Source organism: Mustela lutreola, chromosome 3 (assembly GCF_030435805.1).
Source record: "Mustela lutreola isolate mMusLut2 chromosome 3, mMusLut2.pri, whole genome shotgun sequence".
Classification (NCBI taxonomy): Eukaryota; Metazoa; Chordata; class Mammalia; order Carnivora; family Mustelidae; genus Mustela; species Mustela lutreola.
Genome location: NC_081292.1, coordinates 29,274,581 through 29,297,558, shown reverse-complemented (window position 1 = coordinate 29,297,558; position 22,978 = coordinate 29,274,581). Strand labels below are relative to the sequence as shown.

At 40.5% G+C, this 22,978-nt stretch overlaps 1 long non-coding RNA gene across 3 annotated transcripts; it reads right to left on the bottom strand.

The window, feature by feature from the left end:
• Positions 1-410: 410 nt before the first annotated feature.
• LOC131826495 (uncharacterized) lies at positions 411-22,658 on the bottom strand. 3 transcript variants are annotated; one of them, XR_009351622.1, is made up of 5 exons: positions 22,400-22,658; positions 13,298-13,604; positions 10,111-10,289; positions 6,538-8,835; positions 411-4,347 (listed from the first exon to the last, which is right to left on the bottom strand). It is a non-coding gene; the product is annotated as an uncharacterized LOC131826495 (long non-coding RNA). The 3 variants fall into 3 exon arrangements; XR_009351623.1 differs by adding an exon at positions 22,097-22,171 and having other exon boundaries at positions 411-8,835; positions 22,400-22,650; XR_009351621.1 differs by having other exon boundaries at positions 411-8,835; positions 22,400-22,644.
• Between the last annotated feature and the right edge of the window lie 320 nt (positions 22,659-22,978).

Sequence of the window (22,978 nt, the reverse complement as noted above, 5' to 3'; positions counted from 1 at the left end):
ACTCTTCCCAGATACTTTATCTCCCATGCATTTGGAAATGATTTCAAAGTGAGAGCTATAAGTAAACAGAAGTACCACTGCCTGTCATGCCTTAACTAGATGCAGCGTAGACGTTAGAAACATGGACTCCGGAGCCATTTTGGTTGGATTTGTATCATAGCTTTGCCATAGACTTGGGCATATTGAATATGCTTCGCTTCTCCATATCTGTAATGGGTAATAGCAGTGTCCCCTTCTCAGAGTCGTGGTGAGGATTAACTGTGGAACGCCAGTGCCTGGAACAGAGTAGGTTTTCAGAAAATGTTAGCTATTTTAAATATTTTGAAGAAGTAGTTAGTTGAATTCTCCTCTTCCATACCCTTATACAGTTGATCCTTAAAACAATATGGATTTGAACTGCACAGGTACACTTACACACAGATTTTTTTTTTTATTGTAGTTCTATATATGGATTTTCCTTATGGCTTTCTTATTAACATTTTCTTTTCTCCAGCTTACTTTATGGTAAGAATACAGTGTATAATACATATGACATACAAAATATGTATTAACTGCCTGTTTATGTTATTAGCAAGGCTTCTGGTCAACAGTACACTGTTACTAGTTAAGTTTGAGGGGAGTCAAAAGTTATGGATATTTCCAGGGCAAGTGCACAGAGGTTGGTGCCCTTAGCTCCCAAGTTGTTCAAGAGTCAACTCTACTCTACTTCAAGAGTCAACTCAACTCTACCATTGGCAAGTTCAGTTTAATTGTGAAAAACAGGATCTTTGCTCCAACCTTCATCAGATTCTCATAAATTACTCAGAGAAAAATATCCCATCTGTCCATAAACAATATTTCAAACATCACTGATCACTAACTTCCCTCCACTCGAAGCTTTTCTGTGCTCCTGCACTTTATATTACATGTTTGTACTGAGTTGAAAGAGGAGCGTTCACACTTTGCCATGTTTATTTTCTTCAGCTTTTAATGTGAGTAATAAATATTTTCATTTATTTTTTAATTCAGTCTTGGTGACAACCCACCCAATGGCATGCAATCTTTTCACGTGTTTTTCCCCCCAATGTAAACACATGGCCATTAAAACCAACAACTGTTGTTTTGCTTTCTTTTAAATCCTACAAACAATTAGATTTACAGATGGAAACCCACTAGTGCCAGTTGTCTGGGGACTTTCTAGATGTAAGCACTGAAAGTCCTATGTCCAGAGAACTCCTTTGATCCTGGACAAACCAGGACACTTTACTCATATTGGACAAATATATTGCAGTTGTCTTTAAAATATCCCAAACCACGAGGCATCCAGGTGGCTGAGTCAGTTAAGTGTCTGACTCTTAATTTCAGCACAGGTAATGATCTCAGGGTCCTGGGATCGAGCCCATGTCAAGCTTCATGCTCAGTAGGGAGTCTGCTTGAGGATTTTCTCCCTCTCCTTCAGCCCCTCCTCCATACACTTATGCGCTCTCTCTCTCTCTTTCTAAAATAAAAATAGAAACTTATTAAAAAATTATCCAAAATTATTAAATAAGCATAGTGAAAATAGCACTGTACTTGGGACTCAGAATTGCTGGTTTCAAGAAAATACGGGGTGGTTTTTTTTTTTTTTTTAAGATTTTATTTATTTATTTGACAAACAGAGATCACAAGTAGGCAGAGAGGCAGACAGAGAGACAGGAGGAAGCAGGCTCCCCGCTGAGCAGAGAGCCCGATGTGGGGCTCCATTCCAGGACCCTGGGACCATGACCTGAGCCGAAGGCAGAGGCTTAACACACTGAGCCACCCAGGTGCCCCGAAAGTAAGGATTTTGCCTTCCACTCTCTCTGTGACTTTGGCAAATCAGTCCCAACATTCAAGGTTCTCATTAATAAAACGAAATTGTAATATTGTTCTTTGTTACCTAAGGACTGCTGTCAAGGCTATCCTCATAATGGTCATGCACACAGAGTCTTAATGAAGAGTTGCACATGTTTTCTCATCTGATCTTAAAATTTAGTACAGAAGTTGCTAAATGATATGAGGTAGCCTGTCTGTCCGTGGTGGTTACTAAAATTTAGAAGTTAAAGTGAGGTATTATATATGAAGTTTTAGTTCTTTTGTGTAGACATTTCATGTCTAAACATATCCACAAACAACTCCATTTTATGTCTAATCAACAATAAAAATTCACATCTCTTCTAGTATTCCAATATTTTCTGCTGTGGGAGTTTCCAAACCCTCCCTTTAACTTTTGTAGTTCAAATGCCTTCTTAGGTCAAAAAGAATTCATAAGAAAAGAGCATCTTAAGTTCTTCTTTCATCAGTGAGCATTTTCACATATAGTTCTACAGATACTATTTTTCTGGGATAACGCATTTCTTCATAACTACACAATATGCTTATGTACACTCAGATTCAGAAAATAGACTTCGGCTCATCCCTTTACAAGCTTTGTGACCTTGAGCCAGATGAGTGGTCTCGTGGTGCCCAAATCTGTGCATTTATAGAACGCAAATAATAACAGTACCTACCACCTTGGATTCTTGTTGTTGTTGTTTTAAAAACTTATTTATTTATTTATTTATTTACGAGAGATAGATAAAGTGTGGGAGAGTGGGGGTGGGGGGAGGGTCAGAGGGAGAAGGAGAATCTTAAGCAGACTCTGCACTGAGGGCAACCATGTTTATCTTCTCAAGGAGCATTACAAATGCTTTGAGGGAAGAGATCCTGGGTCATGGGTCAAGCAAGGCTATCCTAGAGAACATTGTGTTTATTCTCTGCCTTTAATTTAGGAAAGGGGCCTGACCTTTCTATGCATTCATTTCCTTCTAAGCTTCATCTATGATCTGCTGTTGAAAACCTTAATCCCAAATCATTTCCAGATTTCGGATATGCTTAGTCTTTAATAACTTCTCTTCACAAATAGGACATCAGGACTTTTTAACATTTCAGGCACATACCAGGGTCAACAAAAATAGCTTCTGTCTCTATCTCAGTGCCCACTATTTTGAATATTTGTGTTAATAATGTGCTTCTCCGGTGCTCCAAACCAAAAGATTGTCGTCTTCAAAGAAATGTAGCCAAATCGTCACTATTTACTCCATTAGAAAACTGAAGCATTGTTTTCCATGTAATTCAGTAAATATGTGGGTATATACATATTTTTAAGATTTTATTTGTTTATATGAGAGAGAGAAAATGAGAAAGCAAGCATGAGAGCAGGGAAGGTCAGAGGGAGAAGGAGACTCCCCACTGAGTGGGGAGTCTGATGTGGGACTTGATCCTGGCATTCCAGGATTATGATCTGAGCTGAAGGCAGTCGCTTAAGCAACTGAGCCACCCAGATGCCCAAATGTGGGTATATTTGAGGATATCTCCACCAGCTACACTGTGGTCAGGTGAGACCATGGTGACCATTTAACACAACACCCTCCACACACACACCTTCAAGTCCTGTCCCCCTGTCCCTGCTCTCCCATCCTCTCCTTAGTCTCTCCCAAATTCTGCAGTGTGAGTCACCTTTCACCCACAGGGGAGATGATTAGTAATGTACTGCTGGGTACAATCATTAAAAGTGCTACTATTTATACGACGCGTGCTGAAACGAAGCCCATCATATCTTACATGGCTTTTTTAGTTGCCAAGCTTCTCCTTTAACACTCTCAACAACATGGTACCTGCTACTCAGTGTTCTTCATTGGAGAAACAAAAATGCCTTAAAGAAAGTAATGAGATCTTTTCATTTTCTTCTACCTTGTGTATTTAATCATTAAGGGCAGATGGGGATGGCATTTAAGGAGTGAGCAGTGGCTGCGGGGAAGCGTACATGGCCATTAGCCACAGTGACCCATGATTCAGCTGAGTCCCACCACGACCCAGGTTATCCTGATCTTCATAGTCCAGTTCCTGTACCTGCAGAAGCATCATCCCAGAATCAGAAGACCATGGAGCTATACAGGCCTAGAGTTGAGTCCTCCAAACAAACGTGACTCAGGCTGTCCATTTTCACCTGTTTAAATTTCCTATTGGTGTGCTTCAGAGATTCAAGTTCAGCAGTGTACCCTGGGCTTTGTCTTATGGACGGTTCATGTTCTTTCTCACGTTCATTTCCACATTTCTCTGCTACATTCCAGACTGCTTTATCTTGTTTGATTCTCCTAATTAATGTAGCTTTTCTTTTACTCTCTTACTAATATGGAGAACCATTTCTTTATTTTCTTTAAGTTCTTTGCATTCTGGAGATTAGAATTCATATCCCATTAATGCACCCTCTCTTAAGTAACAAGCATAATCAGTTACTGAGTTCTGATTCCTTTTCATGGGTTTTCGTCACATCTTCTCTCTCCCTTTTTTAGTCCCTCTGTCACAGTCCTAAAGAAAACAATAAAAACCCCAGTTTACAGAGGCGCCTGGGTGGCTCATTAGGTTAAAGCCCCTGCCTTTGGCTCAGGTCATGGTCCCAGAGTCCTGGGATCGGGCTCTCTGCTCAGCAGAGAGCCTGCTTCCTCCTCTCTCTCTGCCTGCTTCTCTGCCTACTTGTGATCTCCATATGTCAAATAAATAAATAAAATATAAAAAACAAAATAAAAACAAAACAAAAAACAAAAACCCCAGTTTACAGAAGGACTATTCTGGGTCAGGCACTTGGCCTACATTTTCTCTAAATCCTTGCCATTAATGAAGGGAGTTACTGTCTCTATGTGTCTCTTCTCTATTTTACTCATTATGATCTGATATAAACATATTTGCTTTATTTATATGTCTATTGGTCGCCTCAACTAACCAGAATGTAAGCTCTATGATGACAGGGATATTTGCTTTGTTCATTGCTATATCACCAGTACCTAGAACTGGTACCAGGTTGACAAGAAGCCATCATTTTAACTTAGAACATTGCACAGTGTCTGACATTTATGTATCACCCAATAAATATTTGTTGAATTAATTAACAAATCAAGAATGACATACAAGACTCCTTTTCTACTTCTGTCTGTTTATATTCTATTTTGGATTTTTCAGTACAAATTGGCCCATTCTGCATTTATTTATTTATTTATTTATTCGCTTACTTACTTATTGAAAGAGAGAGAGAATAGGGCGGTGCAGAGGAAAGGGAGAGAGAGAATCTTAAGTAGGCTCCATGCCCAGTGTAGAGCCTGATTCGGGGCTTGATCTCACAACCCTGAGATCATGACCTGAGCCAAAATCAAGGTTTGGATGCTTACCCAACTAAGCCACCCATGCACCTCAAGGTCTATGTATTAGAGCTTCTGCAATAGTGGCAGCTGGTTAAGTGGTCTCTGCAGGGTTTTTATCTTTGCATCTTATGTTAGAGCTTCAAGTCCAGTCATTAGGCAGTCATTCCCAGGGAGGGAAGATAAGGATAAAGTAGGGGAACGCAAGAAAAAGTTGGAATCCATGAATATGATCTAGAATCCACAAGGAAAGACCGAAACCTGTGTCATTTCCTATTGCATCTGACCTTGATGGTGTAGGTATCTGCAGAAAACAGGGCCTTTCTTCATGGAGTTAAATACACACAAGTGGCCCAGGATTCAGAGATACTGAATTAGGATCCAGAGGAAGGCGGAGCGCGTGCAGGCCTGACAGCTACCTCACGTGAATGATTCAGACGTGTAAGTTACAAAGTGGCCCTCTGTGTTGCCGACAAGGCTGTCCCTTATGGCCCACCCCATCTAGAAAATACAGAAAAGGGAATTCTAAGAAATGTAGTGCAGTCTAGCAACATTGATACAGTACAAAGCGGCTTCTCATCTCTTCCAATTAATTACTCATGGTAGTTTTGAGTGGCATTTCCTGTTTTGCCAGTGGTTAACAACCCATCCTAAGAAAGACGAGAAGCTTTCCTTGTTTTTATAAAGATCATAAGGCATTCCTGAATTCGTATGTCTCGCCTCTATTATGCCACTTAAAATTTAATTGGATACTCTCATTAAATTAACTTATCTACTGGTTAGAATTGCATTTGTCTACAAATAACATTAAACCAAAACAAACAAATAAAAAATAATGTCTGAAACAAAATAAAAAAGTATTTCTTTTTCACATAAAAGACATAGGAATTCTGGAGCTGGTTTGTGTATGAACATTGGAAACTCAGGCTTTCTCTATCAATAAAATAAGGTGTAGCATCTTTTTTTTTTAATCTTTTTTAATTTTTTTAAGATTTTATTTATTTATTTGACAGAGAAAGAGGGATCACAAGTAGACAGAGAGGCAGGCAGAGAGAGGAGGAAGCAGGTTGCCTGCTGAGCAGAGAGCCCAATGCACACCTCCATCCCAGGACCCTGAGATCATGACCTGAGCTGAAGGCAGAGGCTTAAACCACTGAGCCATCCAGGTGCCCTCCCTTCCCAATTTCTTAAAGGTTTCCTGGAAATCCTGAAGAGCAAATTCCACTTGCATCTCAGAGCTTTAAGAGGAACTGAAAATTATAGCCCAGAGCTGTGTACATTGCTCAGGGAGAAATTAATATTTGGAAGGAAATAGCAACATCTGCCACAATTTCTAAGAAACATTTCCCCCACAAGTCATACTTACCTAGATGAGATATTGCTTCCTTCCCTAGGAATGAGAAGAGTATTGAATATGAGGTGGGCTTTAAAACAGTTAATTTTGTGGCAGGAGACTTTATTCAGCATTGTCCACAAACGCTTTTGAAGCTCTGCACTTACAATATGGGTCTTACAGAGAAAGTTCTGCAAACTCTTAAGCTGAAGCAGTGGAGATAATATAGAAACCCCAATTTTGCCGTCAAAGACATGAAATGTGAATTACTGTAAAAGGTGTGCAGAGTATTAGGAGACCTTGTGGGACACTGGGTGCATGTCAGAGGGCCGTGATTGTCGGAGCGGGAGGCTGATGCAGACAAGAGTGTGGGTGGGGCCCAGGCTGCACTTTGACATCTCCATGAAACCAACGTGGTTTAAACCAGCGGTGGAGACTGCAAGGGTCCATCATAGGGGTTCATTAGTTTACTGGAGGACCTTTTCTCAGTTGCAGGGAGGAGGGGACCCTGAGAAGAAAAACATGATAAGAATCCAGAGGTCCTGCAAAAGTGGAGGAAGCAATGCAGAATTTACTCTGGACGCAGAATTAATGTCTGTTTTATATCATAGCACGTGAGTCGGAGCTATCCACAATCCCTTGCAGGTATCACTTTAAAGTAGTTATTCATTCACCTGATTGTACTATTGTCCAAACACTTTCCTGTCTTCATCATTAAGAGTGCTATTCCAGGCAAACAAACTGTCTTTGTTTGTACTGCCTTCCCCCTTAGCATCAAAAAAAAGAAGTTGGTTTCTCAAAATTTGCTTGTCATTAGCCATGTTGATTTTATATAAGAAATATGACCACGCTCTAGTGAGACTAACACTTTACAAATACAGTGGCATTTATGCGTCCTAGTGAATGCCCATTACTTCAAAGAGTCATGGAGGGAGAAAGCACAGTTACAGATGCTGCTATAGTTGACCACACTTTGGGAGCCCCCATTCTAGAATTCAACAGACAGTGTGGCATTTCGGGGGTGAGGGGGCACTCTCATGTATGCTTCTTGTTTTCCATCCTGCTTGGATCAAGGAGACCTAAGGAATGGGTCTGTTCAAATGGGAGGCGGTACAGAGGCCCAGAGCATATGGTTAAGAGCACGGGCTCCAAGGACAGGGTGCTCAAGTTCAAATCCTAGCCTTATTCCACATGAGCTGGGCCACCCCCAGTGAGTTTCTTACCTGCAAAGTGGGGATACTAAAAATAGTTCTACACCAAAGGGTCTGGGGCAGACCTGAGGCTGCAGGTCAGGTTCAAGTTATTTTACCTGTGAGGATCAAGTCCCTGGGAACAACCAGAAGAGGAGTACAGTTCTGCTGAACAAAGAAGTATGAACATTAAACTTCTATTTTTACCTCAACCAAATATTCTTAAGCAATTAAGTTAAATATGAACAACCATGTACCTGCTTTAAAAAAAATGGAAAATTTCTTGTAATTAATGTCTTAAATCATTTAAAAATAACAGATTCTCAATAATATAAAGAAAGAGCAGAACAAGGTGTTTCTAAATTAGCATTCCTGAATGGAAGACAAATTGAAAGTTGTTGAGAAACAAGAGGGCAGTCTCTAGTTCCTCATTTAGCTTGCCTCCAGGAGTGTGGAGTCTGAGCTCTAGGCTCTGGAGTGGTTTTACGGCCGCCCCTCAGTTATCTAGGTACCTGGAGTTGAGTCAGCCTGACAAGTCAAATTTAGTTTGAGGGAACAAATTGAAAAGTAGAACCAGTTCCTGGTTAGTTTTAAAGACTTTCAATTGCTTAATTACAGTCTTTACTGAATTTATTGAATCTATTTTTATTCCTCATTAACAACTGAGTGCTTATCACCACACACAGAAACAGAACCGCCATCTGTGTAGTTAGAAGGCCCTAGTGCAGATGGATCCACTGGGCTCCATGACTCAGAGAACAGGACAGCAGAGCAATCCAGCATCCTAGCCAGCACTGAGTGGGACTTGCCGTGAAACTGTTCATATGCTCTAGAAATCTTCATGTGCATTTGGGGTTCGCGTGAATATTTAAGTTCAGGCATGTGGATGACTATGGAAACAATAGTTTTAGCCAAAAGTGTGTTTCTTTTTTCCCCGATGGACCCAGATTTGAAGAAGTCACAGGGGTCCTTGATTGTGTGTTCGAGTGCTTTGCAACTCATGGCCACCAGTAGAATATTCTATTTCTCGGGCATGGCTGTTTCCTTCATTCATCTTCAAAAGGATACATTTGTTTTCAGGCAGTGTGTCCCTATTTATGCAACATGCATTCTCTGGTTGTCAGCATTGTACAAGCAGTACCTGAAAGTAATTGGTACAATGAGCTTGAATCAGATGGAGAGGAAACCTTTACTAATGCACAAAACAGAATTCTTTCAAATCGAGATGAAAGACTATTTTCAGAGTACACATTAGTAATGGATTTCAACGATCACTCTTCCTCTTTTCCTATTATTTGCTTCTCCCCCAACCCATTTCAAAATGTTAATCTGATGCTTCGATAAATTTCTTTTAAAGACATTTTAAGATGCTCTTATGAACTCACTGTAAGCAGTTCAAAGGAAAATCTCTAGGACTCCTGTAAGTTTCAGGAGATGTGAAGAACACCGTTATGCCTGGCATGATATTATATTTTGACCATCAGAACACCAGCAGGAATGTCAGTAGGAGGTAGCAGACATATATGAGTGTTATATGGGTGTCTAAAAAGATAAAGCATAGTTTTCCAAAATTAGTTTTGCTGGACTTGGGCATGAAATAAACACACACACACACACACACACACACACACACACACACACGGGGCAGGGATCAGGGAGAAGAGGGAATTCCATGGTCAAATACATTGGGGAAATGCTATATACTCTAGCCCTTCATAGAGACATCCAATACACTTACTATCTTAAACGGTATGAAATGCTCTGTAGAGAACTCTGTTTAACCTAGAATTTGTCTACATGTTTGAATCACAGAATCCTTCTCATTTGGGATTAGCAGGACTTGAGTTTTCAGAAAACACTTTGGGAACCATTCTCTTAATAATCACCAGTTAAGGCCTGTATTAATGATTAGCCAAGGCATTCATTTTAAAATTCATTTTCATTTAAACTATCCATTAAGTAATTAAATGCATTTCATTTTAAACAATTCTCCTGGAAATATTTTTCCTGTGAGCTAAATATTTTATCTCTACACCGGTCATTTGTGTTGTTTGAATCTCTATATATTTAGAACATCGGGATATTGAAGTTTTTTCTGTAGAAGCCCGGAAGTAAGGCCTTATTTAAATCAAGAGATAATTTCTTTTCGAACCTGCGTACAGTTTGGCAATGGTCGTGGCCTTCTCCACTCAGCTAATAATTACGGTAGTTTCTACATGCCTCCCATGTGCCCATTGGGGAGTGAAATAATATTTCCCAGGAAGGAGATAGGTAGGTAAGATCAGCCCCAGTCCAGGAAGAAAAAAATGGAGGGTGTCAGATGCTGAGGAACTTCACTAGAAAGAGCAAGGAGAAAGCCCAAAGCCAGGTCCGTTCGGCCTCCAGAGCACTCAGCCTCCCTCCACTGTGAGCTTACCTGCCTGCCTGTGAGCTGCTCCCTTAAACTAAACACCGTCGCCTGAGCACACCTCTGTCGTCACCATGGTCACAACACTGGTTGATTCATTCCCTTCTTTACCAGTCTGTGGAGTCTGCCATGTTGCCTCTTAGTGACAGCGTCTCTCATCTCAAAATATCCAGAATTTACGACAGGACCTTGGCAAATTACAAATATAATAATATAATAACAAATATAATAATAGTTAACACTGAGTACGTAGTTACTTTGTGTCAGGACTTGATTTAGAGGCTTTAAATGTATTAACTCATTTTCTCAAGCACTGTTATGATCTTTGTGTTATAGATGAGAAGACTGAGGCTCAGAGAGGGGAAGCAATGTATCCAAGGCAACACAGCTGATAACCGGAAGGGGCCCAGGTCTGAGCACAGAAGGGACAGATGAACTCCCTGATGAATAGTAAATGAATAAGAAACAAGCTATAGCAACTTTTGAATTCTTTTTCTGGGCTAGGCACCATTCTAAAGACTTTATATGAATTATGGCTTTTATTCCTTACAATTCTGTGTTTCTTTGAGAAGGTGGGTAATTCTTAGACCCCTATTTTTTTAATTTATTTTTATTTTTATTTTACAGAGAAGGAAATTGAGCAAAGAGAGCTTAAATAACTTATTCCAAGCCACAAAGCCTAGTAAGTGATGAGATGGGAATTAGAACTGACTCCAGAGCCAAGGTTTTATGAATGAATAATTAAGTTTTTAAACGCCACACTAATTACAACGTAAGTCAATAGAGAATCACACGCCTAAAAATTTTTCATTTTTAAGAAGCAATAAAAAGTGTTGTCAGTGGCCTCCATTATGAAATTCTCCAAAATGACGCCTGGTTTTCCCCAAGCAAGAGAGTATTTTAGCCCAGCATCTTTCTTGTAGCTTGTGTGTTTACAACAAAATTAATTAAGATTCTGATAGGGACTCTCTTAGGAGAAGGATTTGAAATCTTTGAAACCAATTATTGAAAAAGAAAACAAATCGTCAGGAGGATAGCCTCTAGATATTTCCAAAATTCATCTGCATAAACATTCCTGTACTATTCTATATACTTTACGCTCCCCCTCTAAAACAAATATTCCTCAGCTCTAAGCTTCCCTAAAGGAGCAGGAACCAGTAAAATGAGGAGAGAAAACAACAAACATCATAAGAAAAACTTTGTATTTTCATATACAACTGTGGGAGGGCAGTTGTCGGCTGCCTGACAGCTGTGTAATGTTCAGCAAAAATTTGCCTCTCTGGGTTTATGAAGTATAACAAAACAGGCATCATAAGATGCGAAAACGATGAAACCAGTCCTGAAATCACCGTGTCAACATTTAGAAAGTGCAGCAGGAGGGAAGTAAAAATGATAAAATTAAGGGAGACAGAAGGTGCCGGCTCGCTGCACACAAACAGCCTTTTCCAGAGGGAAACAGTCCTCGTAAGTGGGCTGGAGGGGTACGGGAGGTGGTGGCCAGGGGCAGGCGCCCAGGGCAGGTGGATGAAAGGAGTCCTCTACTACTTTGGCAACTGCTGAAGAAAGGCAGGATGGTCCTATTCTCTTTCTACATCACCTTGTTCTTAGGTGACATCAGATCTGGCTACTTCTGTCCAGTTCCAATGATGACAGAGTTGCTCCCACAGTGTCCTGAGCCCACCTGCGAGGTGATAATGATTCCTATTGGTGAGCATTTCTTCTGCTAAAAGCACACTTTATCGGTCCTCTTACCGACTTTTGTTGTTATTTATTTATTTGGCTTAACCAATCTTTATTGTCTCATGGTTCTGGTGGCCACAAGGATGAAATCAAGGTGTTGGCGGGTTGGTTTCTTCTGGTTTGTTTCTTTCCTTTATGGAAACCTTAAAGAGCTCCGTGAGTAGGTACCTACCACTAGCTTTGCTGTACACATAGGTAAACCAGATCATGGAGAAATTAATTGTCCAAGGTAAAACAGGTAAAAAGTAAGAGACTAAAATTCAAAATGAGACCATCTTTCCCAAGATTCTGTCTTCTTAACATGCGAGGCTGGAATTCAGCCAACAGCAGCCTGCTGGCCAGACAGGCCACTCTGCCCATTACTTCAGTGACCCATGAGCTAAGTAGAGTTCTTGCATTTTTAAATGGCTGGGTAAAAAACAAAACAAAACAAAAATCTAAAGAAGAAAATCACAAGAGACACAAATGTTATTGTTCGTCACCGAAGTTGGTTGGAACACAGGCTCAGTGTTCATTTCTCCAACATCTTTACCTGCTTCTGTTAAAATGGCAGAGCTGAGCAGTTACAGCAGGCATGGTGTGGACTGCAAAGCCAAATACATTTCTTCTCTGACCCAGTACAGAAAAGAAAAAAGTCTCCCACTCAAAAACAGAACAAACAACAACAACGAACGTTTGAAGAAGGTTCCTGGTGCCCGGTCTATGCAATGCTGAGCACAGGCTAAGAAGGATTCTCCAACTTTGTTGTTCCCAAGGGATGATCAGCTCCACAGCTGTCCTGGCTGGCCTTCCGGTCCACCTACCCCCCAACTCTTCATGCTCAAGATTGTTGCCACGTGTGTGAATGTGACGACACAGCGCCAAGTTTCTGACCTACCGCCAGCAGGCTAGCTTATTGTGTCTCAGAATGGAAGTACAAGCCTAGCCCACCAGCAACATGGGTTGAGGGCTTTCTACTAAATGGAACTAGACACAAAACCAAATGTCCAGAGTACAGTTATTGTGACTTTAAAAAATACTGGGGCCAGTGTTCAGATGAGTAGGGAAAGAAACATTTATGATCTCTTTTTAAGCAGAATCAGACCTAGAAATATAAAGAACAGACTGGTGGTTGCCAAAGAGCAGGGTTGTGGGGAGATGGGTGAAATGGGTGAAGCCGAGTGGGAGCTACAGGCTTCTGGTTCTGGGCTGAGCAAGTCCCAGGGATGGAAAGTCCCGCACGGGGAATAGAGTCGATGGTACTGTCGTAGCTGCACAGTGACAGGGGACAGCTTTGCTTGTGGTGAGCCCAGCATAACCTTTAGAATTGCTGAATTACTGTGTTGTATGCCTGACACGCTAGTGACGTTGTGTGTAGACTATACACAAATAAAATCATAAAATAAAATAAAGCCTTTTTTAAACTAGAATGTTGCCCATCACTCAGCTGCCTTCACTGGGGGTCAGCAGTTCTCACCTGAGCCCAGGAGAACGCCGGCTGGTGCTGGCTCTGGCCGAAGATAGCTCCGTGCAGAAAGCAGCAGTCGGAGAGGAAGTAGCAAAGGTCATCGGGAAAGTAGTGCTTCGGCCTCCCTGATCGCTGGATTTCAAATATTTTAATAAGTAAAACCCACATTGAATTTAAACATGAGTTGGATAAAAATTTCACCTGAATACTTCATGCTTGGCTCTTCTTTCTCAGGAATCGCTATGGCAACAGCCAGGAGAGGGGTCTGGCATTTCCTCCACCACAGTTACGGGAGTCACCGATAAAGGAGATGAACCTACAACATAACAACCATAAAATATGCATCATTAGACCAGCAGAGCTCTGGTCGACTTTCTCTGGCATTAATATGCATTCCTTAAGAACAAAAAACAGGAAGGTAGATAACATTATTATCTCCAAAGAGGCCATCTCATCCTCTCTCTACTCCAGGGGACTTATCTGCATATGTACAGTGGGTTTAAAGGTCCCCCTGAGAGCCTGATTCTGTGACATCATGTGGGTTTTTCTGCTCTGTTCCCTTATGCAACTCTCGGCCTCCGCAGACGCTCTAAGCCAATGGCATTAAGTCTATGATGCAGAAGAGCTTTGGGCCTTTTCCACCCTGGAGGGAAACCAACACAGGAGAGCCAAACAGAGCAGCATGTCTGCTGCCAGAAGCAGGCAATGCAGTGTTAGAGATGGGCTGAAATTCCAGAGGCACCACCAGAGGGTTCCACTTCCCCGGCTCGGTTCAGAAGGCAGCTTTGTTCAACTTCAGGGAGGAAGCTGAACTTCTTCCATTTGGGCTCCTTTGAGATGATGGGGGTAAGGGAGACATGATAGCGGGACTCTGAGCCGCCTGAACTTGAAGCATCTCTTGGTGCTCACGTAGCCTAGGATACTTAGCCTAGTATACTCTCAAAATCAGACTTTTAAAACTAGAACATGTCAGTTATTTCCACACCTTTAATTTTTCTTAATCTCATTATTTATTTATTTATTTATTTGAGAGAGAGAGAGAGAGAGAGAGAGAGTGAGCAGGAGGGAGAGGGAGAGAGAATCCGAAGCAGACTCCCCACTGAGCGTGGAGCCAGACTTGGGGCTTGATCCCACCACCTCGAGATCATGATCTGAGCTGAAACCGGGAGTCAGAGGCTTAACTGACTGAACCACCCAGGTGTCCCCCCAAAACCCTTATTTTATTGACCAGGAAATTGAGGCTCAGAGAGCTGAAGCAAATTGCTGAAGGTCATCCAGCTGATTTATGGGATACTCAAATCCTTTAAGGGACACTCCAGGCTTTCATTTCCACAGCACAAACCACCCTGCCTCCTTGCTTCTAAGTGCAGACTGATTCTTTTTAAAAATGGTGCTGGATGACTACACGGTACACTGAGCTCTGGGTTGCCAAAAACTCATGTTCCTTGTTGAAACATGTTGTAAAAAGCATGTGTCTAGAATGAGGAGAAAACACTCTCATGGCTTGTTGTGCCCCAGAGAGGTGGTGAACACTTGCCATCATCTAACCGACATAAGCAAGAAGACTTTAAAGTTGCTGCAGGCAGCATCTCCCTTGAAAGGAGGACAATCAATCTGCAGAAAGTGTTTTGCTCTCTGAAGTACGCTCAGCCCTTAGGTAAGCCAATTCAGCCAGGATTTATCAGGGACAGACATAATATTGTAGAAGCTGCACTAGTACTCAGTTACACATACTCAGCAGAGCCGGGAGAATGCTGCTATCTTGGCAAGGTGTGGCATTCTTTCAATGATTAGGATGTTGTAGAAAAATATGTCTAAAGACATGCTCCAGACTTCATACCTCTGCTTTATCACACACCTTCTCCCCGCAGCCTGAAACCCCCTCCTCTTTCTACTCTCAAGAATCAGGACAGAGATTAGTTTTTCCTGGAGCCTAGGTCGGGTTGGTGACCACTCTTATGTACAACTGAAGAGCTCACTGCATTTCTTCACATTCTTTCGTTGAACTTTCAAGGTAATATTGTAGCTCATACCTTATGTTGGTTTGTCTCTCCCGTTGGACTGTAAGCTGCTTGAGAACAAAGGACCTGCTCTACTTATCTGCTTGGAATAGGTTGGTGCACAGTAAACATTCATTTTCTGAAATACTGTTTTGCAAATGATACTAACTGAATTTTTTTAGGACCTTCACATTCTACTAGTTCACCATTTTCTCTCTCTGAAAGCACGCCCTTGAAGACTTGGATATCTTATTTGTTTGCATACGCTTTCCTTCCTCTTTCATTCTTAAGTTGATTAAACCATCCAGCTAAAACTCAAAAGACACAGGAGCATTAGAGTGACTTTCAAGCCAGTAGAAGCTCTGCAAAGGCAGAATACTTCCCTAGGGATCCTGGGAGGGGGCAGCTACACATGTCTTTGTCATAATGGCTTCAAAACCACAGTAAGATGTACATTTTCTTTTTTTTTTTTTTTTTTTAAATTTTTTTTTTTAAGATTTTATTTATTTATTTGACAGACAGAGATCACAAGTAGGCAGAGAGGCAGGCAGAGAGAGAGGAGGAAGCAGGCTCCCTGCTGAGCAGAGAGCCCGATGTGGGACTCGATCCCAGGACCCTGAGATCATGACCTGAGCCGAAGGCAGCAGCTTAACCCACTGAGCCACCCAGGCGCCCTACATTTTCTATTATACTCATGTACCTCATAGCTTCTAGAGCCAGACTTCCAGGTCCGCACTCCAGGCTCTGAAATATATCAACTCTGTCCTTCTAAAGTTGGTTAGCCCCTTGGTTACCTCCTCTGCAAAATGGAGTTGATAATAAGATCTGATAGGACATATGCAAATTAACTGAGTAGACATCAGAGTCTCACTATCATATATATAGTGTTCTCTGTTAGTGTCAGCCATGATGTTATTACCTATATGAATAAGAAGTTTATGAAATAATACCCATATTATCTGCAACCTAAAATTATTTTTTCATGAAACTTTAAATTGATTTCATAACCAAATATTGGTCTCAACTGCAGTTTGAAAATAAAAATGCTTAGCAATTTCATTTTCCTTTTAGAAATTCATTTGCTGGAGTTTGGTAAACTCCAATTGCTTTTAAAAAAAATCCCTTGAGGGCGCCTGGGTGGCTCAGTGGGTTAAAACCTCTCCCTTCAGCTCAGGTCATGATCTCAAGGTCCTGAGATCGAGCCCCATATCTGGCTCCCTGCTCGGTGGGGAGTCTGCTTCTCCCTTTCCCTCTGCCTGCCAATCCCCCTGCTTGTATAGGTATGCTCTCTTTCTATCAAACAAATAAATAAAATATTTAAATTATAAATAAAAAAATAAATAAAAATAATAAAAATCCCTTGAGAACAGGTAGAAGAACCATAAGGCTTCTGTCAGAAGGAGTCATAAGAATGGACCCTCTAGCCTCCTTGACTTGTTTCAAAAATTTGTTCAGCACAAAAACCCTACACTATCCATTCCTTTCATCATTAAATAGAATTGAGTCCTGTGTTTTCTCTGGCATTACTATGCAATATAGATTAGCATTCAGCTTCATAGCTGGCCCTGCCTCTTCTTGAAACCAGTAAGTGTTAGCAGGGTACAACTTCAAAAACCCATGCCTCAAAAACCAGCGGAATTAGAAGACAATATTTTTCTTATACTTTAAGGATGGATCTGTTAATGTTTACTCAGTACACTCTTTGTGTGGACATAGTTCTAATAATTTTAATTCATATTATTTCATGTAATTCTTACAAAGAACACAGGACCCTATGAGAACGCTACTATTGTTATCCCTACTTGGCAAAGGAAAATATCGAGATGCAGAAAAGTTCAAGGATTTGCCAAAGTCACACAGACAACAAGTGAGCTCAGACCAAGGACGAGTCGGACTGAGGAGAGAATCCTGGGCTTAGCAGATGCCTTTGCTATAGGGCTCCACGTTCAAGGGCGAGGCTGTCAGGCCCTGTGTGTTACAGAGTAGCATTCACTGTGAGACATCCTCAGAGAAGACCCAGTACCTGCTGGTCTCCAACTGAGAATATTCTAGACTCCCGACCTTCTGTATTCCCCAGGCTTTGGGCCAGGGGCTTTTTTTTTTTTTCCTCCCCTTCTCCTGGCCCTAAGTCCTCTGTTGATCTTCTTGGTCTTCCAAATTGCTCCATACCTTTTCACATGGAATTAGTCTCTCCTAACACTGTACGTCTTTAAAAATGTGTACACACGTCAATTATAGCAGCTAACAGATTGCAATATAATTAGCAGTTTATGGAAGTCACCCTGCCAGGCTGGGCGCTGCTCTGTGCCTTTCCTATTTACATTCCTATCTATAGTGTCTGGCACAGAGCCTGCCCAACAGGCGGCACATACTAAGTATGCACTTAACAAGCGTGAATGGAGAACAGGCAGGAAAGTTCGAGAAAAAAATATAATAAAATATTTCAGAAACATCTTGCCTTAGGAGAGACTACGATGATGATTTCACAAACTAAAAATTCATTCCACATTAGTGCCTCTTTTTTTGTTTGTTTGTTTTGTTTTTTAATCATTTCCAATAGTAGCATGGCCTTTCATTCTCAAAGATGCTATACTTCTGATTTTGGCAGATCTCTCTTGGCAGTTCACCATGGAACTGTCACAAAACTTTTTCTCATGGAGATGTGATCCCTCCTGCACCTCAGTGCTGGGATGGTCTTGTCAGTGACACCAAATATCCCATTGCAACTAACAACCTGATCAAGTGACCCAATCATTAAATAATAATTATTATATACAACTTCAATAATCTGTACTCTTCTTTCTGTCTTAGAATACTCTTTAAGCCAACAATTCCTAATAATGAAAACAAATTACTTTTCCAAAGTTTTCTATATCACGATCCTAATTCCAAAGGCATCAGTAAGAATTTCAATTCCCCAAATTCCCTAACTTGCTTTGAACATAATTATGATGAATGAGCAAATGTTTGCATTTTTGTTGATAAGTTAATACAATTACTGAAGCACAAAAACATTCAATGTTATATTTTACATTAACTCGGTTTTAAAGAATAAAAATGATATGGCACTAGGGTCTCCACAGAGACATAACAGTCAAACCCCTAAACATCTCCATTGGATGCGGCAAGATACCCTTTATCACTTAGATATTTCAGAGGCGCTATGTGGTGTTTTTATCAAGTTTAATAATACTAGTTTTATATTCCACAAAAACGTTGTGTTTACTGAATAATAAATACACTAATCTTTTACACTGTGCCAAGGACTGGACTGAATGTTTGATGTAGTATGTCATTTCCTCAATCACCTCTATTCTATGAATTACATTTTAAGTAAATAATTTGAGGAAATCGGGGCGCCTGGTGACTCAGTGGGTTAAAACCTCTGCCTTCGGCTCAGATCATGATCTCAGGGTCCTGGGATCAAGCCCCACATCAGGCTCTCTGCTCAGCGGAGAACCTGTTTCTTCCTCTCTGTCTGCCTGCTTCTCTGCCTACTTGTGATCACTGTCTGTCAAATAAATAAATAAAATCTTTAAAGAAAAATAATTTGAGGAAATTAACTCACTCATGTATACACCCATTTGTGTTCCACACAAACTGCCTTCTCCCAGAGCTCTATATGTTCTGTCTGCTGCACACGAGATCCTAAAACAGAGTTCACCCTTAACGTGTATGGTTACCCTCTGCTTTGAAGTTTTTACATCCAGCCATTACGTCTATTTGTATGAAAACAAAATATTATTAGCTTTGTATGAAAATGGTGCAATCATTTTTGGAAAACATTTTAGCAGTTTCTTAAAAAATAGAAACATATACTAAATTTATGTCTCAACAATTTCACTCTTGGGGAATTTGTTTATGCTTATCCAAGAGAAATGACAAAATATGTCCACAAATGTTGTATTTGCATAGATATTAGTAAAAGTTTTATTCATAATAACCAAAGCCCAAAGACAATCAAATTATCCACAAATAGGTGAATGTATAAACAAAATATATCTCCATTTATCCTTACAATGAAATAGGATGCATCAATAAAAGGGAACAAACTACCGATTCATGCAACAAATGGATATTTATTTTAAAAATTATGCTGATTAAAGAAGCTAGACACAAAAGAGTATATGTTGTATAATCCCACTTGCATGAAATTCTTCAAATGATAATATAATCTTGACATAGAAAGCTAAAGGACATTGACCTGAATGCAGAATTGTTCAGGGGATACAGACTTGGTTGTAAGAAAACAGGGAACATTTTAAGATGATGGAAGTTTTCTGTATCTTAATTGTAGTGGTATTTGTTTAAATTCATAAAACTGTATACTTAAAGTGATCTCCAGTTTATATGAATTGTACCTCAATAAAATTGATTTTTTAAAAATGATATATACACATCTGGAAAGCATTGTTTTGTGTCTGCATTTGTGTGTATGACATCGTAAGGGGATAAGAACAGTTTTACTGAAGGTAAAACAGTAAGTTGATAGATTTAGTAGGCAAAAGAAAATTTTATTGGGATGTTCCTATACAACTATTCATGTAAGGATATTTATTTGGAATTGAGATTCCTAGCATCCAGAAAGAAAGAATAAAACATGACCAGCTACAGTTGGAATTTTATAATAACTTAATTGAAGTACATTTTTGAATTATGCAAATGTTTAAAAGTAAGCTTAGTGTTTCATAAAACTTGCAATAAATCAAGATTAAACACAGGCTCAGATGTTATATGTTTTGATTAAAAATCTTAATCTTAAGCCTTTCGTTTAGGTCATGCTTCCAATTGACACTTTGGAGAACCTCATAAAGGGTGTTCATTCTTCTTAGACATACTTCACCTGACCAGATTACAAATGGTACAGACTATGTGTTTGTGTTTATACTTTTCATCTTTAGATACTTTCAGGTTGAGTTCTACTGCTTTGTTTTTAAATCTAAGGTCCTATTTTCTACCCAAATTTGGACATTAGGTGATATAAAAGTTTATATGATAGAGAAACAAAAAGGAAAGGCAGTTTATGCCCAAAAGACACATTACCATTCCAACCTGCTTTGCCATAAAGGGCACAAAGATTTCATGTCTTTTCCAATTAGCACAAACACAACTTCATAAAACCATTACATAAAGTATTTCCTTTTGTTGATCAACAGCCAACAATTTTCTCTAGCTACTATTTAAACTACAGCAAAAATGAATTTGACATTTTCTGGAGTTTGCCAAATGCCTTCTCCTATGCGAGGCTCCAGGCTGAGCCTCATACCTGTGCACAGGAACCCAGAGAATCCTCACTGCGGTACTTAGGATAACTCAGCACCAAATCCTGTTTTGACTTTGTTTCCTGTTCCCAGAACTCAGACCTTATATCTCAGTTCCAGTGACCAAGCCTTTGCCTTGGTTTTGTGTCTGAATCTTAACTTGATAGACTTTACTAGGTTCAGCAACTCTAAACCTAGAAACCCACAGAATTGTACAGTTTCACTCAGGAACCCAAGTCCTGAGCCAGTGTCCTATTGCCAAAATGTTCTGATGCCATCACCTTTCTGAATCATTGCACATTCTTTTCCTCCAGTTTATCTCATCCTCCCACTGCCTGGACCACCAAGGACCGCCAATCCTTCATCCCTAGAGACCAACGTCCATTGGTCTAGCTCAGTGATTCTTGACCATTGTTGCACCCACCAAGCTTAGGCTTTGCTCCCTGACCGATTAAATAAGAATATCTGGGAAAGAGACCTAAGTCTCTCATTTTTAAAAACCCAGGAGGATTCTGAAATTCAGACAGGGAAGAGAAGGCTGAGAATGGGCTGAGGCAAGGGAGAATGCCAAACTTAAGGGGATCCAAGAAAACAGGAATCGATTAATTTAAGATTAATCTACTAAATCAAATTAATTATTTAATTTTTATCTATAAATAACTTATTTACAAATAATTATATTTACTTATTTAATGTATTAAATTAACTTAATCTGAAAAATCAAAAGGAGGAGTGAGTGGGCGGTGGCTCAGTTGCTTAAGCATCCGACTCTTGATTTAGGCTCAGGTCATGATCACGGGGTCATGAGATGGAGCCCCTGTCTACTCCAACCTCCACAGAGTCTTCTTGTCCTTCTCCCTCTGCTCTTCCCCCTGCTTGCACTCTCTCTCTTACTCTCAAATAATGAACAAATAAATAAAATCTTTTAAAAAAGGAAATGCAAAGTAATCCATAATAAGCAAAATATCAAAATTTTAAAATTTAAAAAAAGGCTCTGTACTCAGAGCCTGAGATGGAGGGGAAACGTTTGTAATTCTGACAGGGTCTTTATTTAAAATTTTGATATGTTATTCACCATTGACTTGTTGGCATTTATACTAATTTAAAAAATAGTCCATGAAAACATTGATTCTATTAATTACTGAGGTTTTGGGTGCTCCTTGAAGTGTTGCCTTCTGCTCACGCTGGTATGGGTCCTACAAACCACTGACCTAATCACATGCTCTGCATCATCTCTGACCCCAGGGCCAGCTGAATGTAGTGAGCACAGATATTCCCTTTCCCAACAATTTTACACCTGCCAAGCCAAGCTCCAGTTATAACAATATAAGACAGAGAAACATACATATAGCATATATGTTGTACGTCATATACATTATGCAACTGAAGAACAAGTCAATTGTTTTTGTCCAAAGTCCCAGTCTCTTTCCCAAACCTGAGCCCGATTTTAGGAATATACCTATATGCAAAATATGTAGGAGGACAAAGCTAGTATGTACATTTTTAAAATTCTGTCTAGGTGACTCTGATCTGTCTTTGCTCCCTACCTTCCACAGTAGCTCCATGGAGCTAGGTCAGTGCTGCTCCAGGTGTGGGCCACGGACCAACAGCCTCAGCATCACCTGGAAGTTTATAAGAAATGTTTATAAGAAATGCTCAGGTCCTATCCTTGAACTACTTAAGCAGAAGTTCGGGGATGGAACCAGGAATCTAGATTTTAATAAGCTCTCCAGGAGACAAGATGCATGCTAACGTTTGAGAAAGACTGACTGTATAAAGAATCATCCATCTACTCATGGATTCATGACAACCCGTGGACAGTCACCTCCTCCCCAGATAGCTGAGCTCACCTCCAGAGATAACGGTGGGACTTGCCCTAATTCCTCCCGCATAGAGGCTGGCAGGCCCGGCAGACGTGATATCACATCGGCCAGGGTGTCCCAGGAACAGAGAGTCACCAAGCGAATGGTTTCCCGGAGTACCCAGGAAAGGGAAAGCCAGATTCGGAGAGTAAGCTGTGACTGGAAATGCCGGGGATCAGAAGCAGAAGTGCCAAATATTTCCTCAAGTTCAAGGAGCAGGTCTGAGTCCAGACCAAAGAGACCGTGCAGGCTAGAAGTCCAAGGACATTCCTACAAAGGAGTCTGGGAAGTCTCGTGCTTGTTTCTATTGACCCTAGCCAAGTGGCCCATGAGAGAGAAGGCCTGACTAATGACATCAGGTCAGAGAAAACAGGCTGGGACTGAAGTGGCCGTGAGCAATGCATGTGGGTTTGCCATCTACACGGCTGTACTCAGGACTCCGCAGTCTTTTCCAAACAGACGCCACTGGACTGTTTTCAAACTGCTCTCTAGTCAGAAGTACTCAAAAGATATAAAAACTGTGGCTGGTTATAACGTAAGATGCTATTATGAGAAAAAAAATCAAAA